This window comes from Apium graveolens, chromosome 5 (assembly GCF_009905375.1).
Source record: "Apium graveolens cultivar Ventura chromosome 5, ASM990537v1, whole genome shotgun sequence".
Lineage (NCBI taxonomy): Eukaryota > Viridiplantae > Streptophyta > Magnoliopsida > Apiales > Apiaceae > Apium > Apium graveolens.
Window position 1 is genome coordinate 295,962,713 of NC_133651.1, and position 23,095 is coordinate 295,985,807.

Below are 23,095 nucleotides of genomic sequence, written 5' to 3' on the forward strand. Positions count from 1 at the left end.
GATCAGTCTCGTGCGCACCAGCACAATGTTCACAGTGATCTGATTAACTCCATAGTTAGCCAAAGAATCCACATTCATCGTTAAACCCTTAAGCTGAGCAGCTATAGCAGTAGCTGCATCCACTTCTAGAATTCGTACTACCTTGCCCCGAGGTAGTCCCTGAGTAGGATTCTAGTACTCATTAGCAGCCATCAGTTCAATCAATTCATAAGCTTCATCATAACTTTTAGCCCACAAGGCTCCTCCTGATGCTACATCAAGCATGGGTCTAGAAATAGCACCCAATCCATTATAGAGACAATTAATGATCATCTAGTCAGGCATTCCATGGTGAGGACACTTTCTAAGCATCTCTTTGTAGCGATCCCACGCCTCACATAAAGATTCTCCAGATTGCTAAGCAAATTGAGTAAGTGCATTTCTGATTGCAGCAGTTTTCGCCATATGAAAGAATTTAGTTAGGAATTTTTTAGTAAGATCCTCCCATTTGGTGATAGACCCTGGTGGTAGAGAATGTAACCCGCACTTAGCTTTATCCCGCAGAGAGAATGGGAAAAGCCTCAACTTAATAGCATCTTCAGAAACTCCATTAAACTTGAAAGTGTCGTTGATCTCGATGAAATCTCTAATGTGCATATTGGGGTCTTCTATCAGAGAACCCCCAAAATGAGTTATGTATCATCTGAATCGTGCTCTATTTGATCTCAAAGGTGTTAGCCGAGATGGCTGGTCGGACAATGCTAGACTGGATATCATTAACCTTCGGTTGAGAGTAATCCATCAAAGCCTTCGTATTCACTTATGGTTCTCCCATTACAATAAGAGCTTCTTCTTCAACTTTCTCCGCGACAAGAACTTCTTCAAAAACTTCCTTAGCTACTACAACTTCTTCCTCAGCTTGATCTAGTGTTCTCTTACGAGACCGAGAACGCGTATGCATACACGCTTGCTAGAGTACCTGAAACACGACAAGGAAATAAGTAAGTAACAATGTCCGAGTCAATGAACTTTAACGACCACTGATGATAAACACATAAACTAAAAATTAACCCCTGTTCCCCGGCAGCGGCGCCAAAAACTTATTAGGACGAAAATACGCGCTAATATTCATGCAAGTATACGCGATCGCAAGTAATATAGAATTATTTCTAGTTTGTTCCCACAAAGACTCTTTTAAGTTAATTTCAATCAATGTACTTATGTAACAATGGTATGGTTATTATTCAATGCTAAGACGATTAACAAATTGAGATTGTTTATAGCTAAGATTAACTAAGAAATTATATTAAAGAACATTAATTAAGAGATTGAAAGGGATTGATTACTATATGACACAAACATGGGATTCTAACTTCATTACTACTTCATTCAATAGCCTTTTTGTTCTTAACCTTAGCATACAATTGTGATGACACTAATCAGATAACACGAAACTAGTAAATGCCAACTTTCGTTGTATGAATACCCTACTATCATGCATCCACAAGATAGATAGAAGCTGAATAGACACCAATTATATTGAGACCCTATATGTCTATAGAATTTGACAATATAACGGTTTAACACACAAGTTATCTATCATGATTATATAGGGCAAGTAAGATGGTTAAAATTACCTACAAATCATGCATATCAAATACATGAACCTATGCTAGCATGGCAAGTTCTAAACCCCTAAATTCACTTTCGCTTCATTAGAGATTAACACGATATCTTATAAGTTCGCGACGCTCATAAGACGAATAAGCACAACCAATACTAGGTTATCATACAATCACCACACACTAAGGTATCGAAATAAATTAACTAAAGAAATTCATAAGTAAATCCGCTAGAACCCCACAATAATGATTAGCCCATAATCGGATTCGTCATTAACGTGGGTTCCGATGAAAGCATAGTATAATAAACGTAGTCTTTATACTGAATAAATAATAAAACCAAGTACGTTACACAAGAGTATAGGTTCACAAATATGAAAACTAGCATCCAAGATTACAACTTAAAACAAAGAGTCACAAGAATAAACTAGATCCTCTTTGCCTTTGTTGAATTGTGCTATACGGTCTTCTTACGCCTTCTCCTTAAGCTCTGGTACGTCTTGTTATGAAAAATGATCATAAGTTATCAATACATAGCAGTTGTGGCACCCCAAAACCCGGGGTCAGGAGTCTCGAAAGCCACGCCATCTAAACTCACACAACTCACATTACAATATATAAATACTCACGCTTCACGATCCCACACTTATCACACACACACTTACAGGTTATTGTCTTGGAAACGAACCATCATAACTAGAGTAATTTTATTACAACCCAAATATCATTAGTCTTACCGGGGAGTGACCTTTACGTAAGGTTAGTCCGCCGGCCAAATAAACGTTTCTTGTTTCTTATCTTACATAAATCATACTTATAAATAAGCCGAACTATAAACAACTGGAAACTAATCCATCTTATTCTGACTACCTGTGGTACAGCACCAAACAATCTACGGAACAGCTGGCCATTTCCTACCCGTTTCCTGGCTGTGGTTCTCATGGCAGGCATCTTGATTCACTGTTGTGTTGTGTCAATTTAAGAAAACAAGTGTGAGCTATAATGCCCGGCATAATAATGTACAGTATGGAAATGACCGTATGATAACATCATATGTGATATTTATGTTTTATTTGAAAATAGTTTTCCTTGGTGATACACACCTTTTTATGAAAACAATTCATTAAGGGGGTTTTAATAACTTGCGAATACCTTAATAGTAATCCCAGCACCTAGGCTTGGGTTACGGTATTGCATCTCAATTCCAATTGGAAGAATTAGGACATTCACTGGAGTTACCGCATACGATGATCAGTCGTACTGCGATAAAGTAACCTTTTCTACTAGTAGAAGGACAAAACCGTCATCCCTCGGGTATCACCCTTGCCGCATTCGGGCTACGTGTCCCATTTTCGGGTATACACATACTTCACAAGTTCCTGAGTACCTTCACCTGCGGTACCTTTGGTAGTCCATCTGACACACATAGTACCAGAGTCTACCCCTCCCTTGTCCTTTAAAAGAATTCTATCAATCTCGAGAACTCGAACCACATCGAAGTTCCCCAAGCGTTTTGCTTGCTGATAGAAATAGCTTATCTCTCTAAGATATAAGTGTATATATATGTATATACGTACTTCCGAGAATTTCGGAGGAAGTACTAAGGATGTGAGTTGACCGTTGTCAACAGATAATTAATAAGGGGGAAAAGTTTCTTCTCGAAACTATATTCAACATATTAAATATGTCGGGATAATATTCACCGACGATCTGAAATTATTCGAATGATATTCTTAAATCAGGATCTATGATTTTTAAATCAATAATAAATCCTTTTAAGAATAATAATTAAATAAATAATAATTGATAATAATCAAACCTCGAATGAGTTTACTCTCTAAAAGATTTATTTAAAATAATATTCCTCAACTAGTTTGTGTCTATGTAATTAATAATCTATAATGATTAATCGAGTTTGAAATAAATAAACGTTGGAGTACACTACTCCCATAATAAAGGAATAAGTATATAGTATTTGTTATTCGAACAATAAAATTTAGTTGAGGGAATATGATCGTTGGGAAATCATTTTAATAAAATTTCGAGGTGTTTTAATGTTTTGTAAGTGGACGATGAGTCCCTTTAAAACGTACTACTATGGACTTATAACCGTCCTATAATATCTCCGGAATGATTCCCGGGATTTATCTTAAATCCTGACCGATTCTCGGTCTTATATAATACGACACGCTTAAAGCGAAATAATATTTCACGATATATACTTATCGTACAACATCGCTACATTATACGAAAATTCAACAACTACGTATCATGACAAACATGGTATTTATGCGATGATAGTAAAACAATCCTTTCACAACACAACAGTAAAAATGGAGTTGGGTTTTTAAACTTGCTTGGGTATCTCGAGGTGGAGGATGCTCTAGGTTCCGCTCGGAAATCTATAGCCATAAACATATTTTATTTCGTTAGGTTCCGTTCTAAGTTACAGCAACTCGCACTCATGCACTACTTATTATGCACCCTCCCACTCATACTACCCTTAACATTCTTTCAAGTCATATTCATATTATGTTCACTTCATTTTTCTAAGTATCTTGGGCTCATTCTCATTATCGTCGTCGGCTCTGCTTAAGGATTCTTATGGTTTCTACTCGCGCGGTCTCGGCTCCGATATTTTTATAAAATTGAGAAATCATTATTTTAACTTGAAATTTTTTTGATAGTTAGGAAACTCAATATTTTACTCTCTGTAAAATTTCATGATTTATGAACACTTTTTAGTCTATCCTTTATATTTTCAAAATTTGTAATTCGTAGCAGTTTTTGTCGCGTAAATCACTTTTACTAAAACGGCCATAACTTTTGATCCGTAAATCAGAATCAAGTGATCCAAGCGCCTAAACGATCCTTATAACATTTTATATCCTAAACAATGGTTGTTTTTCAAGAATCTACAGTTTACAACTTCGGGAATTTTTGCAGAAACTTAAAGTTACGATTTGTTGGTTTTAACGAAGTTTTGTTTACGCCCTAACTATCAACACAACCACCAACAATCATCATATCATCATCAACACACAAACTTCTCTCAAGAACATCATGTTCTTGAGGCAAAAACAACCAAACTTAAATATACTTAACTTAATCATCAAGATATCATCAATAACACTTAGTAAGCTAGGTTTACTACCACATACTAAATGGATCTTAAAAATGAACCTTAAATAAAGTTGGGCCAAATATTTTTACCTTTCTTGAAAGCCTGAGTAGTGTTCTTGAGGATGGTGGAGGCTTGCAAGTGCTTGGTATGATTTTTAGAACCTAGAACCCCCATTGAAATCAAGAAACCAAAGAGAGGTTACTATTCACACTATTCACTAGTGAGTTTCTTGAATTTATTCCACCCATCAAACCTTGATAAAAAAAAGATGAAAGAATTTTCTTACCTTAGTTTAGTTTCTAGGAGGCTTGGGAATTAATTGGGTGATTTTACAAGAGCTTGAACTTGGAGTTTGGAATTTGAATTCCCCTTTTTTCTTCAATAGGGCTGAATGGAACAAATGGGAATGGGGGGGGTATTTATACTACTTGGTTGCTTCTCTTGGATGCTTTGGATAGGTTGCTTCTTGGAAGGTGAGTTGATATCTTGCAACTTGATTTTATTCTTCCTAGTATAGCATTCTAGGTTTATTCTTTGTTGCCAAATCCATGGACATATCTTTGTAGCTTGCTAGCTTACAAGCTAACTATAAGGTTAGCTTCCTTAGCACACTATTTGCTAGCTAGCTTGGTCATCCTATGGTTAGATCACTATTTGATGAAGTAACCATGGTTACTTCCTTACCATGGTTTAGTTAGTGCGTTACGTTTATTTAATCGTTTACGCGTTCGCTCGGTTACTTAAACGTTCTCCGTAATACTTACTCGTAATTGGTTCACGATGTAATTCATTTCGTATTTATTCCTTATATTTTTATTTATCCTACTTGAATATAAATCCGTAGGATTTTAATCTCATAATTATATTGTGATTCTCCTAATCCTCGATAAGTCGTAAATACGGTCGTTTTTCAAAGTTCATTTTTTTCGAAAACTAATAGCGTTTACATACACTCATTTGGTACGTATAGTCGTAATATCAATTCCGAAACTCATTTTCTCATGCACTACATAGTGTGGGCTCAAAAGTTTTTCCCGTCTGTCAGGGTTACTATTCATTAAACGTTTTACAAGGTCTCAAAAATTTGAGTTATTACATTCTTCCCCTCTAACAAGGATTCCGTCCCAAAATCAATTAGAAAATAAGTGGGGATATCTATTCCTCATTGCGTCTTCAAGTTCCCAAGTTGATTCCTCAACATTTTGATTTCTCCATAAGATCCTAACCAACTTCAAAGTTTTGTTCCTCAGCACTTGTTCTTTCTGGTCCAGTATCATTACTGGCTGCTCGATGTAGGTCAGGTCTGGTTGTAAATCTACCTGCTCGTACTCTATTACATGTCGTGCATCTGCATGGTACTTCCTTAACATGGACACGTGGAACACGTTGTGTACTTGTTGCAAATTAGGAGGCAAGGCGAGCTCGTAAGCTAGAGGTCTTATTCTCCTCAAAATTTTAAAGGGTCCTATGAATCTGGGACTCAGCTTCCCTTTCTTTCCAAATCTCATCACTCCTTTCCACGGAAATACCTTCAATAGCACAAAATCTCCTACTTCATATTCCCTATCTTTCCTGGTCTGGTCGGCGTACTTCTTTTGTCTGTCCTGGGCTGCTACCAGTCTTTTCCTGATGAGTTCTACCAATTCTCTGGTCTGCTGGACTAACTCTGGTCCTAATATCTTGTGTTCTCCAACTTCATCCCAACACAGGGGAGAGCGACATCTTCTTCCGTAAAGAGCTTCATAGGGGGGCATTCCTCTGCTAGCGTGATAGCTATTGTTATAAGCAAATTCGATCAGGGGTAGGTGGTCATCCCATTTTCCATTAAAATTAATGGTACACTCTCGTAGCATATCTTCTAGGGTCTGAATAGTCATTTCACTTTGTCCATCAGTCTGGGGGCGGTAAGCGGTACTCATGTTTAGTCTGGTGCCTACACATTCCTAGAAGCTTCTCCAAAATCGGGAATTAAACCTCGGGTCTCTATCTGACACTATGGCTACAAGAACGCCGTGTCTTACTATAATTTCCTTCAAGTAAATATCTACCAACTTGTCTACGGTGTATCTTTCGTTGATTGGTAGGAAGTGTGCGGACTTGGTCAGTCTATCTATGATAACCCATACGGCATCGTGATTGGTCTTTGTCCTTGGTAAGCTTGTCACAAAATCCATGGCTATGTGCTCCCATTTCCATTCTGGAAACTCTAGGGGTCGTAATAGTCCACTAGGTCGCTGATGTTCCGCCTTCACTCTCTGGCATGTCAAGCACTTGCTGACCCACTCTTCTACTTCTCTTTTCATGTTAGGCCACCAATAATATTCCTTAAGGTCACGGTACATTTTCGTACTTCCTGGGTGGATTGAATATCTAGAGCTGTGCCCTTCGTGCAGTAGCTCATCCTTTAATTCTTGCACATTCGGAATCCAAATCTGGGACGCATACCTCATGATCCCTTTCTCATCCTTCTCGCATCTCACTTCTTCACCGGTCAATATTCCTTTTTCCTCACTCATCTTCTTTTCCTGACATACTCGTATATTTTCAGTCAGTTCTGGTACTAGCTTAATCTCAAATAATCCTTCCGTTCCCTTACCGGTTATTCTCACGTCAATTTCCATCTTCCCAAATTCCTTAATCAACTCCTCTGATTTCATTATCATCTTGAGTCTTTCCTCCTACCAAGGGCGTCAGCCACCACATTGGCTTTACCCGGGTGATACAAAATTTCACAGTCGTAGTCTTTTATCAACTCTAACCATCTCCTCTGTCTCATGTTCAGTTCATTCTGAGTAAAAATATATTTGAGGCTTGTATGGTCAGTGTAGATCTTGCATTTCTCACCGTATAGGTAGTGCCTCCAAATTTTCAGGGCAAACACTATGGCTGCTAATTCTAGATCATGCGTAGGGTATCTGCTTTCATATTCCTTTAATTGTCGAGAGGCATACGCTATAACTTTGCCGTGCTGCATTAGTACACATCCTAATCTTTTAAGCGATGTGTCGCTGTATATCACAAACTCTCCCTTTCCATCGGGAAGAGCGAGCACTGGTGCTGACACCAGCCTCCTTTTTAGTTCTTGAAAACTTTCCTCACATTTCTCTGTCCATACAAACTTTTCTGCCTTCCGGGTAAGTCTAGTCAGTGGACCAGCTATCTTAGCAAAGTCTTGCACAAATCTTCGGTAATATCCTGCTAAACCCACAAAACTCCTAACCACTGTTGGGGTAGTTGGTCTTTCCCAATTGGATACCGCCTCTATCTTGGCAGGGTCAACTAAAACTCCTTTGCTACTCACCACATGTCCTAAAAACTGAACTTATCTCAACCAAAACTCGCACTTCGAGAACTTGGCATACAATTTCTCATTCCTCAAGATTTCCAAGACTATCCTCAAATGTTTTGCGTGTTCTTGCTCTGTCTTTGAGTAGATCAGAATATCATCTATAAAAACTATCACACATATATCCAGGTACTTTTTGAACACTCTGTTCATCAAATCCATAAAGGCTGCGGGTGCATTGGTTAACCCAAACGACATAACTAAGAACTCATAGTGTCCATACCTAGTACGAAAAGCAGTCTTCGGTACATCTTCCGATTTGATTTTCAACTGGTGATATCCTGTTCTTAAATCTATTTTGGAAAAAATGTACAGCTCCTTTAAATTGATCGAATAGGTCATCAATTCCGGGGAGAGGGTACCTATTCTTAATAGTCAGCTTATTCAGCTCTCGATAGTCTATACATAATCTCATACTGCCATTCTTTTTCTTAACGAACAGTACTAGCGCTCCCCATGGCGACACACTGGGCCTTATCATTCCATTATCTAATAACTCTTGCAGTTGAGAAGCTAGTTCCTTCATCTCAACTGGGGCTAGCCTATATGGGGCCTTGGATATTGGTGCCGTTCCTGGTGCTAACTCTATAGCGAACTCTATTTCTCGGTCAGGCGGTAATCCTGGTAAGTTTATTGGGAATATATCCTCGAATTCGTTTACTACGGGTATGTCCTCTATATTAGGGACTTCCTTCTTGGTATCTATCATATAAGCCAAATAGGCCTCGTTACCTTTCCTTAACAATCTTTTTTCCTGAAGTATGGTTAGAAATTTTTGGTTCTGTCGTAGACCTTTAGACACTACTTCTTTTTCATTCTGTACTCTTATCTTTACTTTCTTCCGTTTACAATCTATTTGCGCTCCATTATTAGATAACCAATCCATTCCTAAGATTACATCGAATTCTCCTAACGCGAATGGGATTAGGTCAACTTCGAAGATCTTCCCTTCTAATTTCAACTTGCACTTAGGGTGTACTTGATTTATAGGAATTATTTTTTTGTTTGCTATTTCCACTCGTAATATCTCACGTAAGGGTATGGCATTAAGTTTTAACTTTTTAGCAAAATCTTGAGATATAAAAGACTTGGTTGCTCCAGAATCAAATAGGACATTTGCATGTTCAGAATTTATTAAAAGGGTACCTGCTATTATGTCAGTGTTTCGGACAGCATCCTGAACAGTCATGTTGAAGGTCCTAGCAGCTGGGGGTCGGTTGGATGCAGTTTTGCTCATCCCTGAGGCTGGGGGATTCAACATTAGGCAATTCTTCTTCATGTGTCCTACCTTTCCATATTGGAAACACGTTACATTGGGCCTGGTGCAGCTATTGGCAAGGTGTCCGATTTGGTCACACCGGTAACATCTCAGAGGGGCTCTTGTCTGGGTACACACTCCAAGGTGTCTCTTCTTGCAGGTTTGACACTCTGGTATTGGGGCACGTGGTTGGCTATGAAATGTTGCCCTAGATTGTCCGCCGCCTTGGCCAACGCTCTCACTCGGGGCCTTTCTGAATCCGGGGCCTTGTGCAGGTTGGGACACCGCTCCCCCGATGAACCTGCTCGGAAGGCTCCTATTCTCGGTTCCTATTCCTTGACTTCCTATCTTCCTCTTCCTATTTTCCTTCTCTTTCACAATCTGCTCACTTCCAGCTTCAACAATCGAGGCTTTCTATACTAAGGTGGCATAGTCTATCAGCTCTAACACTGCTACTCGCATCTGTATCCATTGTTTCATACCAAGCTAAAACCTTCGCGCTTTCTTTTCTTCGGTATTCACAAACTCAGGCACAAATCTCGACAACTCAGTAAATTTGGCCTCATATTCTGCCACAGTCATCTTATCTTGTTTCAACTCCAGAAACCTAATCTTCATCTGGGTTTCTATAAACCTAAGGAAGTACTTGTCTAAGAACAATTGGGTAAATCTATCCCATGGAATCACAACATCAGTTTCTAGGTTTCGTTTGGACTCCCACCAGTAGTTAGCTTCTCCTTTCAGCATGTAAGAAGTGAAAATGGTCTTATATCGTTCCTCAACACCTAGTATTTCGAAGGACTTTTCTATCTCTTTGAGCCAGGCCCGTGCTTCAACGGGGTTGGCAGATCCTAGAAACTCCGGGGGTTTAAGAAATTTGAAGGCTCTAAAGGCAGTAGCTGCAGTCTGATGGGCAGCATGTGGTTGTGGTGGAATAGGCTGCTGGTTCAGATTTGCTCTTAGCAGTTCCATAAATTCATTAATGGGGTTCCCTCCTTGATGGGTATCCTCACCCCCTTCTTCTACATATTCTTCCTCATCATATTCATTATAGTCTAGGTCTTCTTCACTTTCCTCATTTACTACTGGGTCACCTCGTTGTTGGTTAACAGATTCTGCAGGTTGTGCCCTAGTTCCTTTTCTACGGGGTGGCATTGTTCTGATAATAAAAAATGGTCGACATAATTGTAATTATAACAGTTGGGTTATTTTATTCATATGTAAGCATGTCATTTATTATCTAGCAGGTTTTATAAAGTGCAATAATATATACATCATTTCTTAATAACTGCTTAGATATATATTAATAAGATCTCCCATTTATATCTTGGGGATGAAATAACTAGCCGAGTTCATACATGCTTGATTATAATCTATCACTACTAGTTCTGAATACTGAAATGAAAATATATAGCCGTGTACCCTGAAGGGCTATGAACACTATCTACTACTAGCTATCCTATCAAAATTGGTGACAAGTCACCCAGCCTTCTTCAAGGTCTATATCTAGTCACTAGTCTCTCAGTCACTATCACTGCAAGTGAGGTCACGCACCCTCCTCATCGTTCCTGCAATCATCATCTCTGCATCAACTACCGGGATGTATCCTCTCACTGATGTCATCCTCATCTGAACCCTGGTACGGAGCTCGATCCCATTGATCTCTTTGCGGGCTATGACTGGGAAAGCAGCTCTGAAATCTCCTGGGTATCCTAGTCGGGTGGCTCTCTCAGCTGTCAGTGCCTGGCGTAACTCCGCAATGCGAGCAGATGCCGCAGTGATCTCAGCGTTAAGCTGACCCACTATCCAGTCGTGTACGGCTACATGTATGGTCGCCGGTGGTGGTAGAGGTGAATCTGGGTCACTAGAGGATATGTTATGGACCTCGTGGAACTATGCGTGTATCGCCTCCTCATCATCATCATCAGTATAGGACATAGGGCTCTGGATCCCTGGGGGTGGTGTAGGAGAGCGAATAGCCTGGTGAGGGTACATCTCTACATCTCTCCATACTACGTCATTAGCTACGGGGACAAGAAGCTCAGTCTCCTCCTCTAGGACATCCTCGGTAGGGTCATCATCTGAATCATCAATGGGTGGGCTATCTGGCTCGGGAATAGGGTCACGCTCAGGAATCATGACATCATCAACAGGATCAACCTCCCTCCTAGGCTCCACTGGTACCTGACACAATAGGCAAGGTGTTACTAACTTAGAGTTGGAATTCCATTGAGGGTAAAACAATCAAGACTACCCGTGTAGCCCGATGACGAACTCGACTTGAGCTCTAATTGATTATTTTATTATTCTTATGTCTACATATTTTATATCTTATCGTTTCCAAGATTTGATAACCTAAAGCTCTGATACCATTTCTGTGGCGCCCCAAAACCCGGGGTCAGGAGTCTCGAAAGCCACGCCATCTAAACTCAGACAACTCACACTACAATATATAAATACTCACGCTTCACGACCCCACACTTATCACACACAAACTTACAGGTTATTGTCTTGGAAATGAACCATCATAACTAGAGTAATTTTATTACAACCCAAATATCATTAGTCTTGCCGGGGAGTGACCTTTAGGTAAGGCTAGTCCACCAGCCAAATATACATTTCTTGTTTCTTACCTTACATAAATCATACTTATAAATAAGCCGAACTATAAAGAACTGGAAACTAATCCAGCTTATTCTGACTACCTGTGGTACAGCACCAAGCAATCTACGGAACAGCTGGCCATTTCCTACCTGTTTCCTGGCTGTGGTTCTCATGGCAGGCATCTTGATTCACTGTTGTGTTGTGTCAATTTAAGAAAACAAGTATGAGCTATAATGCCCAGCATAATAATGTACAGTATGGAAATGACCGTATGATAACATCATATGTGATATTTATGTTTTATTCAAAAATAGCTTTCCTTGGTGATACACACCTTTTTATGAAAACAATTCATTAAGGGGGTTTTAATAACCTGCGAATACCTTAATAGTAATCCCAGCACCTAGGCTTGGGTTACGGTATTACATCTCAATTCCAATTGGAAGAATTAGGACATTCACTGGAGCCACCGCATACGATGATCAGTCATACTGCGATAAAGTAACCTTTTCTACTAGTAGAAGGATGAAACCGTCATCCCTCGGGTATCACCCTTCCGCACTCGGGCTACGTGTCCCATTTTCGGGTATACACATACTTCACAAGTTCCTGAGTGAAGGGTTTTTAGCACATAAACGCAGCGAAAATGTAAAGTTAATCTTAAAAAAAAAACGAAACCCTCCGCAGGATCCATGCGAAAAAATATAATATTTAATTCGTAGTTCAGTATGTTTACCTTAAGAAGCATTACGTTAATGGAAAGTTAGAGGTCTTTAATAGCGATCCAAGAACGATGAACGGAGATCCTTAGCAGCTGCTCCTCAAGTGTGAAGCACTCCACCGGTATCCACCAAGAAAACGATGTAATGAAGGAGGAGGAGGTGGAGAGAATTAGGGTTTTGTAAATCTTTTGGTTTAGGCAAAAATAGGGTTTATAATATTATATTTATAGGCAAAATTTACAGCTGAAAATTTTCCCATAAAATATTATTATTATTAACCCTTTATTATTCTCACTAATAATTAAAACACCTTTTAATTATTAATCCTATTTCTAAACTCTTTAGAAATAATTCTCTCACTTGATTTAATTTTCAAAAATTAAATTCTTAATTAATAATATTAAGAACCTTTTCTTAATTAATTTATAATCAATTAAATCTCATTTAATATATTATTAAATTTGCCAATTAATTATTTATTTCATAAATAAATAATTATCAGCCATTATTAATTAATTCTTCCACCATTAAATCATTCTCTTTTATGGTGTGACCCTGTAGGTTCAATATTAAGTCGGTAGTAGAAATAAATAATAATAAAACTATTTTATCATTATTTATATAAATTCTCTAATTCATTAAATATGATTAATTAATTAATCATATTTATTTTACATCGTGAGGGAAACTTCTCAGCATATCGCGACTATCCGGATAATACGAATTCACTACTTAGAATACCAAGAACCTATTCCGTGAGTAGTTACCGTACAATTAATTCCTTCTACCCTGCAATGTCATGATTAAATACAAGGCATGGAACTTGTGTCAAGCCTATCTTATTTAATCACTTACTTTCCCATTCACTATGCTTAGTTCTATTTAATGTAAATTAGAAACTCCTTTCTAATTTCATTCACTCTGGCCAGAGATTCCTGAACTAACATAAGTGGATCAGCATTGAACATTCTCTTCCTATACTAGAAGGGGTAGATCCTTTATTGATCATACACTATCTTCGTGTACTAATTCCTATACCCAGTAGAGCCCTTATAATTGTCCCTTGAGACTAAGAACTAAACCAAAGCATAGTTCAGTGTACACAAGATGACTATGATGACCTCAAGTCTAAGGATACTTATACAACTATCACTATGTGAACAACTGCTGACACGTGAGTGAACTCCGTCAGTTGTTCAGCTGTGTGAGTCATATTCAGTGAACTTATTCTATAATAAGCACCTACATACTAGCTATAGTGTCACCATATAAATGTCTATGAGAACAGACATCCTTCATAATGAAGCAAGTATAGTATGTACCGATCTTTGCGGATTATTAATTACCAGTTAGTAATCCTACGACCAGGAACTATTTAAGTTTAAAGTTATCATCTTTTAGGTCTCATTATTATGATCTCATCACAATCCATAAAAAGATTTATTCTAAACTGTGGTATATCTTATTTAAACATTTAAATAGATAGAGCCCGCAATAAAAACAAAACAAGCCTTTTATTAATATCAATGAAATCAAAACAGATTACATAAAAGTTATTCCTAAATCCGCATACATGATTGGACTTAGGACATATCTCTTTCAATCTCCCACTTGTACTAAAGCCAATCACTCTGGTATCTAATACCCATCTTATCTTTATGACGATCAAAGTGACTCTGAGAAAGTGGCTTTGTGAGTGGGTCTGCTACGTTGTTATGTATGTCAACTCTCTCGACGTTGACATCTCCTCTTTAAACAATCTGAATTGCACCACCATTCAGAGTAAACACGTACCCTGACATGGATTTGCTATCACTTTCTGATTGAAAACTAGAGTAGGTATAACCCTCTATTTTCAACTCAGATTCACCACCAAAAACAAGAAAAATGTCATGAGTCCTTCGCAAGTACTTAAGGATGTTTTTCACTGTTTTCCAGTGGTCTTCACCTGGATTGGACTGATATCTGCTCGTCATACTAATTAAATAAGCAACATCAGGCCTTGTACACAACATCGCGTACATGATAGATCCTATTGCTGAAGCATAAGGAATCTTACTCATACGCTCTCTTTCCTCAGGTGTCTTAGGAGACATTTTTCGGAAAGGGACACTCCATGGCTCATCGGTATGAGACCTCTTTCTGAGTTTTCCATGCTAAATCTTTTAAGCACTATCTGGATGTATGTACCCTGGGTAAGACCTATCATTCTTCTAGATCTATCTCTATAGATATTCATACCGAGAATGTAGGATGCTTCTCCCAAGTCCTTCATGGTGAAGTTCTTTGATAGCCATACTTTGACTGATTGTAGCATCGGTATATCATTTCCTATAAGAAGTATGTCATCCACATACAATACAAGAAATGTTACCGCGCTCCCACTAACCTTCTTGTAGACACATGGTTCATCTATATTTTTGATAAAACCAAACTCTTTGATTGTCTCATCAAAACGGATGTTCCATCTACGAGAAGCTTGCCTTAAACCATATATGGTTCGCAACAGCTTACACACTAGGTGTTCATTTCCCTTGGAAAGCAAACCCTCTAGCTGTGTCATATACACTTCCTCCTCAAGTTCCCCATTGAGGAAGGCCATTTTCACGTCCATTTGCTAGATCTCATAGTCGTAGTAAACAGCAATCGCAAGCAAAATCCGAATTGATTTTAACAGGGCTACAGGCGAAAAAGTTTCATTAAAGTCAATCCCTTGCCTTTGTTTGAATCCTTTTGCCACGAGCCTGACCTTATAGGTCTCCACCTAGCCATCTGCTCCAATCTTTCTTTTGTATACCCACTTGCACCCAATAGGCTTAACACCTTCAGGCGCCTCAACCAGAGTCCATACTTGGTTGGTATACATAGATTCCATTTCGAATTTCATGGCACTATGTCATTTCTCTAAGTCAACACTACTCATAGCCTCATTATAGGTCACAGGGTTGTCATCATCAATGATTGACAACTCATTGTCATTCTCAATGACAAGGCCATAATACCTCGCAGGTTGGCGAGACATTCTCCCTGTCCTACGAATGGGCTGTTCCACAGAAGGTTGTTCAGTCTGAACAGGTGTTTCCACTTGATCTGTAGTAGTTTGTGCTTCTTGAACTTCATCAAGTTCAATTTTGCTCCCACTGTTTCCTTCAAGGATAAACTCCTTTTCCAAAAAGGTAGCATGTCTGGAGACAAACACCCGATGATCGGTGTAAAAGTAATACCCCAAAGTCTCTTTAGGATATCCCACAAAATTACATTTTACGGATCCAGATTCCAGCTTATCTGGGTCAACTATCTTGACATAAGCTGGACATCCCCAAATCTTAATGTGTTTAAGACTCGGTTTCCTTTCTTTCCATATCTTATATGGTGTTTGAGGAACAGATTTGGAAGGCACCTTATTCAGTAAATATGATGAGGTTTCCAATGCATAACCCCATAGGAATACTGGAAGATTCGCATAGCTCATCATGGACCGAACCTTGTCTAACAAAGTTTGATTTCTACTTTCAGATACCCCATTTAACTGTGGAGTATATGGAGGAGTCCACTGGGAGACTATACCATTTTCTTTGAGATAATCTAGAAACTCTCCATTCAAGTATTCACCACCTCGATCTGATTGAAGAGTTATAATACTGTGTTTGGTTTGTTTCTCCACTTCATGTTTATATTCTTTGAACTTTTCAAAGGCTTCGGACTTGTGTTTCATCAAATACACATATCCGAATCTAGATCTATCATCTATGAAAGTAATGAAGTATGAAAATCCACCCATGGCTTGCGTAGATATTGGTCCACATACATCTGTGTGTACCAATCCTAGCAAATCTGCAGCCCTCTCTCCATGTCCACTAAATGGAGATTTGGTCATTTTACCCAATAGACAAGACTCGCATGTAGGATATGATTCAAAATCAAAGGGGTCAAGTAACCCTTCCTTATGCAATGTCCGCAGTCTATTTTCACTAATATGACCTAGCCTACAGTGCCATAAATAGGTCAGATTTTCATCATCTCGTTTTCTTTTATTAGTTTGATAAATTTGAAGTAAATCATGCTCTACGTCACATACATACAGACCATTATTTAAAATACCACGTCCATAAAGAACATTATCTCTAAGGATAGAACATTCATTATTCTTAATAATAAATGAAAAACCATCCAAATCCAACATAGGAATAGAAATAATATTCCTCACAATAGAGGGAACATAATAACAATTATTCAAAATAATAGTCTTTCCCGTAGGCATATGTAAACTAAATGATCCTACAGATATGGCCGCAACCCTTGCTCCATTACCCATACGTAGAATCACCTCATCTTTTTCAAGAGTCCTACTTCCCTTTAGTCCTTGAAACGAATTACAAATATGAGAACCACAGGCGGTATCTAATACCCAAGTAGAAATTTGATCTAGTGACATATTAACTTCGATCATGAACATGCCTGAATCAGAAGCGGTAGTCTCACTACCCTTCTTCTTCAATTCTGCAAGGTAAACCTTGCAGTTCCTCTTCTAGTACCCCAACTTGTTACAGTGAAAATAAACAGCTAAATTAGGACCAGTCAACTTGTGAGCATCTAGTATGCTCTGGAGTGATAGTGCAGAAGACATGACGAATATAGTAAATCTGTAAATGATAAACACATAACAACACTTAGCAAATATTCAATTTCATTTCAAAACACTATATGATTCGGGTCTTTATTCATAAGTGTCTCCCACTAGTTTATCTTATTTTTTTCAACCCCCTAAGTGAAAATTAAGCATTCATAATGCTAGTGGGAATAGGGATCCTATATTCCATCACACAACCTCGGTTGTGGCACGAAACGTCATGTGATGTTCAATAGGCAGACAACTCTTGTCAATTACATCTTATGTTATTCCCTAATAAAACTTTAGCCTCTTGAATAATTGAGTCACGGCTGTGGCACGACAAACTCAATATTCTAAGTCAAGTCTAACCCAACATTTCGTACAATTGAATCAGTCTCCAACGGCCCACGGCTGTAGCACGTACCGACCTTTAGATTCTAATTCAATGTACACATCTCTATTTAATAAACAAGTATTTCTTATTTCGAAATCAAAGCCCTCGGCTGTAGCATGAAACGACAATGATTTAAAAATAAGAACCACTTTCTACCATGTTGGAAGGCTATGACCGACACAAGCCCGTTGTGTCATTGGCCAATTACTACTTGATATTATTTAATTTTAGAGGGATTATATTATGTTACAATCATAATCATATTATAAAGAGATTCTTCCTTTTAAATTAAATATTTCAAATCAATAATTGATAATCAGATGATTCCCGGACCGGGTGGAGCATTGTCAAGAGGCGTCACTTAATAACCCTTTCTTACAGATAGAAATTTGTTGTTGACAGAATCATCATTTCTCTCAATATTGAAAATTCGTATTCAATTACGTGTTTCATAAACACAAGAATCTCATGATCGTATTCATAATATTTATTGTTAAGGCAAGAAACGATTCAAATTATAGATTTTCTAGAGCACGCCTTATATTGATTTAGGTTCACCTAAATCTATCATCGCATGGTAAACATAGGCATATATCTCATATATAAAATTAAATAAACAAGTAAATGTAAAGTGCAATAAAGTAAATGTGTTTGGTTATGGCCCCATCCTATATGATCTTTATCAAGCTCATGATAAAGATCAAGGTCAATCTAATATGGCGATGGAAATAAATACAACTACTTATTACATAAGTCTTCTTCTTTGTTTAGACTTCTTGTATGCCTCGTCTTCTTCTTTGTATCACCTCCATTGGATAGCCTTCTTGAGTCTTCAATTATATTACATGATTGAAAGTAAAACTAATCTAATGAACTTACAAGAATAACTCGAGTTACATTCGAGATTTATGATTACAAAGATTGACGACATGCAAGTCGTATTTAAAACCAAAACCAAAACCATTACACTAAGGTCAAAAGGCCATAACCATCCACCATGCTCATACAACACATTAAAGCATGTTAAAACACATAATCTGATCTTAACATATCATATTATCCATGATCTAATCATAAAAAGAAAATATGACAAAAATCAGAAAAATCAGAATCAAATCAGAAAAACAAGAATCACTGTTTACGGGCAGTAAACGACGTCAAACGCCTTACAGGCGAGTCGTTGATAGCTTCAGCTATCAGTTTGTTCAGACGCTCGTTTACCTATGGAATAGGGTATTCGTTTGCGTAAATCGGACACCAGACCCAGATTTCAGCAAATCTGCAGCAGCCAATTCAGAATCCGTATCTAATATGATTCTCATAATTAGAACAAACATAAATCATGTATATATCAGTATATATACGGATTACATAATCATCTTATGATTATACAACTCACATGAATATCATATTTTCAAAACCATACATATGTAAGCATATTATATCAACATCAAATCTTGGCGAATCACGTACATGCTTATATATCAAAAACAGTTAAACACATAAACGAATTAAAAACTTTTCGCAAGTAGCTCTGATGCCATTGAAGGGTTTTTAGCACATAAACGCAGCGAAAACGTAAATTTAATCTTAAAAAAAACCGAAACCCTCCGCAGGATCCATGCAAAAAAAAATAATATTTAATTCGTAGTTCAGTATGTTAACCTTAAGAAGCTTTACGTTAATGAAAAGATGGAGGTCTTTAATAGCGATCCAAGAACGATGAACGGAGATCCTTAGCAGCTGCTCCTCAAGTGTGAAGCACTCCACCGGTATCCACCAAGAAAACGATGTAATGAAGGAGGAGGAGGTGGAGAGAATTAGGGTTTTGTAAATCTTTTGGTCTAGGCAAAAATTGGGTTTATAATAGTATATTTATAGGCAAAATTTTCAGCTGAAAATTTTCCCATAAAATATTATTATTATTAACCCTTTATTATTCTCACTAATAATCAAAACACCTTTTAATTTTTAATCCTTTTTATAAACTCTTTAGAAATAATTCTATCACTTGATTTAATTTCCAAAAATTAAATTCTTAATTAATAATATTAAGAACCTTTTCTTAATTAATTTATAATCAATTAAATCTCATTTAATCAATTATTAAATTTGCCAATTAATTATTTATTTCATAAATAAATAATTATCAGCCATTATTAATTAATTCCTCCACCATTAAATCATTCTCTTTTATGGTGTGACCCTGTAGGTTCAATATTAAGTCGGTAGTAGAAATAAATAATAATAAAACTATTTTATCATTATTTATATAAATTGTCTAATTCATTAAATATGATTAATTAATTAATCATATTTATTCTACATCGTGAGAGATACTTCTTAGCATATCGCGACTATCCGGATAATACGAATTCACTACTTAGAATACCAAAAACCTATTCAGTGAGTAGTTACCGTACAATTAATTCCTTCTACCCTGCAATATCACGATTAAATACAAGGCATGGAACTTGTGTCAAGCCTATCTTATTTAATCACTTGCTTTCCCATTCAATATGCTTAGTTCTATTTAATGTAAATTAGAAACTCCTTTCTAATTTCATTCACTCTGGCCAGAGATTTCTGAACTAACATAAGTGGATCAGCATTGAACATTCTCTTCCTACACTAGAAGGGTTAGATCCTTTATTGATCATACACTATCTTCGTGTACAAATTCCTATACCCAGTAGAGCCCTTATAATTGTCCCTTGAGACTAAGAACTAAACCAAAGCATAGTTCAGTGTACACAAGATGACTATGATGACCTCAAGTCTAAGGATACTTGTACAACTATCACTATGTGAACAACTGCTGACACGTGAGTGAACTCCATCAGTTGTTCAGCTGTGTGAGTCATGTTCAGTAAACTTATTCTATAATAAGCACCTACATACTAGCTATAGTGTCACCACACAAATGTCTATGAGAACATACATCCTTCATAATGAAGCAAGCATAGTATGTACCGATATTTGTGAATTATTAATTACCAGTTAGTAATCCTACGACCAGAAACTATTTAAGTTTAGAGTTATTATCTTTTAGGTCTCATTATTATGATCTCATCACAATCCATAAAAAGCTTTACTCTAAACTGTGGTATATCTTATTTAAAAATTTAAATAGATAGAGCCCACAATAAAAACAAAATAAGCCTTTTATTAATATCAATGAAATCAAAACAGATTACATAAAAGTTATTCCTAAATCCTCATACATGATTGGACTTAGGACAGATCTCTTTCACTGAGTACACTGAGTACCTTCGCCTGCGGTACCTTTGGTAGTCCATCTAGCACACATAGTACCAGAGTCTACCCCTCCCTTGTCCTTTAAAAGAATTCTATCAATCTCGAGAACTCGAACCACATCGAAGTTCCCCAAACATTTTGTTTGTTGATAAAAATAGCTTATCTCTCTAAGATATAAGTGTATATATATGTATATACGTACTTCCGAGAATTTCAGAGGAAGTACTAAGGATGTGAGTTGACCGTTATCAACAGATAATTAATAAGGGGGAAAAGTTTCTTCTCGAAACTATATTCAACATATTAAATATGTTGGGATAATATTCACCGACGATCTGAAATTATTCGAATGATATTCTGAAATCAGAAAGTATATTTTAAATCAGGATCTATGATTTTTAAATCAATAATAAACCATTTTAAGAATAATAATTAATTAAATAATAATTGATAATAATCAAACCTCGAATGAGTTTACTCTCTAAAAGATTTATTTAAAATAATATTCCTCAACTAGTTTGTCTCTATGTAATTAATAATCTATAATGATTAATCGGGTTTAAAATAAATAAACGTTGGAGTATAAATAAACCTCGATTCTTGGTCTTATATAATACGACACGCTTAAAGCGAAATAACATTTCACGATATAGACTTATCGTACAACATCGCTACATTATGCGAAAATTCAACAACTACGTATCATGGCAAACATGGTATTTATGCGATGATAGTAAAAAAATCCTTTCACAACACAACAGTAAAAATGGAGTTGGGTTTGTAAACTTTCCTTGATATCTCGAGGTGGAGGATGCTCTAGGTTCCGCTCGGAAATCTATAACCATAAACACATTTTATTTCATTAGGTTCCGTTCTAAGTTACGGCAACTCGCACTCATGCGCTACTTATTATGCACCCTCCCACTCATACTACCCTAACATTCTTTTAAGTCATATTCATATTATGGTCACTTCATTTTTCTAAGTATCTTGGGCTCATTCTCATTATCGTCGTTGGCTCCGCTTAAGGATTCTTACGGTTTCTACTCGTGCAGTCTCGGCTCCGACATTTTTATAAAATTGAGAAATTAATATTTTCACTTGAAATTTTTATGACATTTAGGAAACTCAATATGTTACTCTCTGTAAATATTTCATGATTTATGAACATACTTAAGTCTATCCTTTATATTTTCAAAGTTTGTAATTCGTAGCAGTTTTTGTCGCGTAAATCACTTTTACTAAAACGGCCATAACTTTTGATCCGTAAATCGGGATCAAGCGATTCAAGCGCCTAAACGATCCTTATAACATTGTCTATCCTAAAAAATGGTTATTTTTCAAGAATCTACAGTTTACAACTTCGGGACTTTCTGCAGAAACTTAAAGTTATGATTTGTTGGTTTTAACGAAGTTACGTTTATGATCGGGGTTTCGTTTACACCCTAACTATCAACACAACCACCAACAATCATCAAACTCCTCTCAAGAACATCATGTTCTTGAGACAACAACAACCAACCTTAAATCTACTTAACTTAATCATCAAGATTTCATCAATAACACTTAGTAAGCTAGGTTTACTACTACATACTAAATGGATCTTAAAAATGAACCTTAAATAAAGTTGGGCCAAAGATTTTTACCTTTATTGAAAGCTTGAGATGTGTTCTTGAGGATTATGGAGGCTTGGAAGTGCTTGGTATGATTTTTAGAACCTAGAACCACCATTGAAATCAAGAAACCAAAGAGAGGTTACTATTCACACTTTCACTAGTGAGTTTCTTGAATTTATTCCACCCATCAAACCTTGATAAAATGAGATGAAAGAATTTTTTTATCTTAGTTTAGTTTCTTGGAGGCTTGGTAATTAATTGGGTGATTTTACAAGAGCTTGAACTTGGAGTTTGGAATTTGAATTCCCCTTTTTTTCTTTAATAGGGCCGAATGGAACAAATGGGAATGGGGGGGTATTTATACTACTTGGTTGCTTCTCTTGGATGCTTTGGATAGGTTGCTTCTTGGAAGGTGAGTTGATATATTGCAACTTGATTTTATTCTTCCTAGTATAGCATTCTAGGTTTATTCTTTGTTGCCAAATCCATGGACATATCTTTGCAGCTTGCTAGCTTATAAGCTAGCTACAAGGTTAGCTTCCTTAGCACACTATTTGCTA

General features: G+C 37.0%; 1 non-coding gene across 1 annotated transcript; it reads left to right on the forward strand.

The window, feature by feature from the left end:
- Window positions 1-322: 322 nt before the first annotated feature.
- On the forward strand, window positions 323-429 carry LOC141663264 (small nucleolar RNA R71). The gene has a single exon (XR_012551342.1). It is a non-coding gene; the product is annotated as a small nucleolar RNA R71 (small nucleolar RNA).
- Window positions 430-23,095: the final 22,666 nt, after the last annotated feature.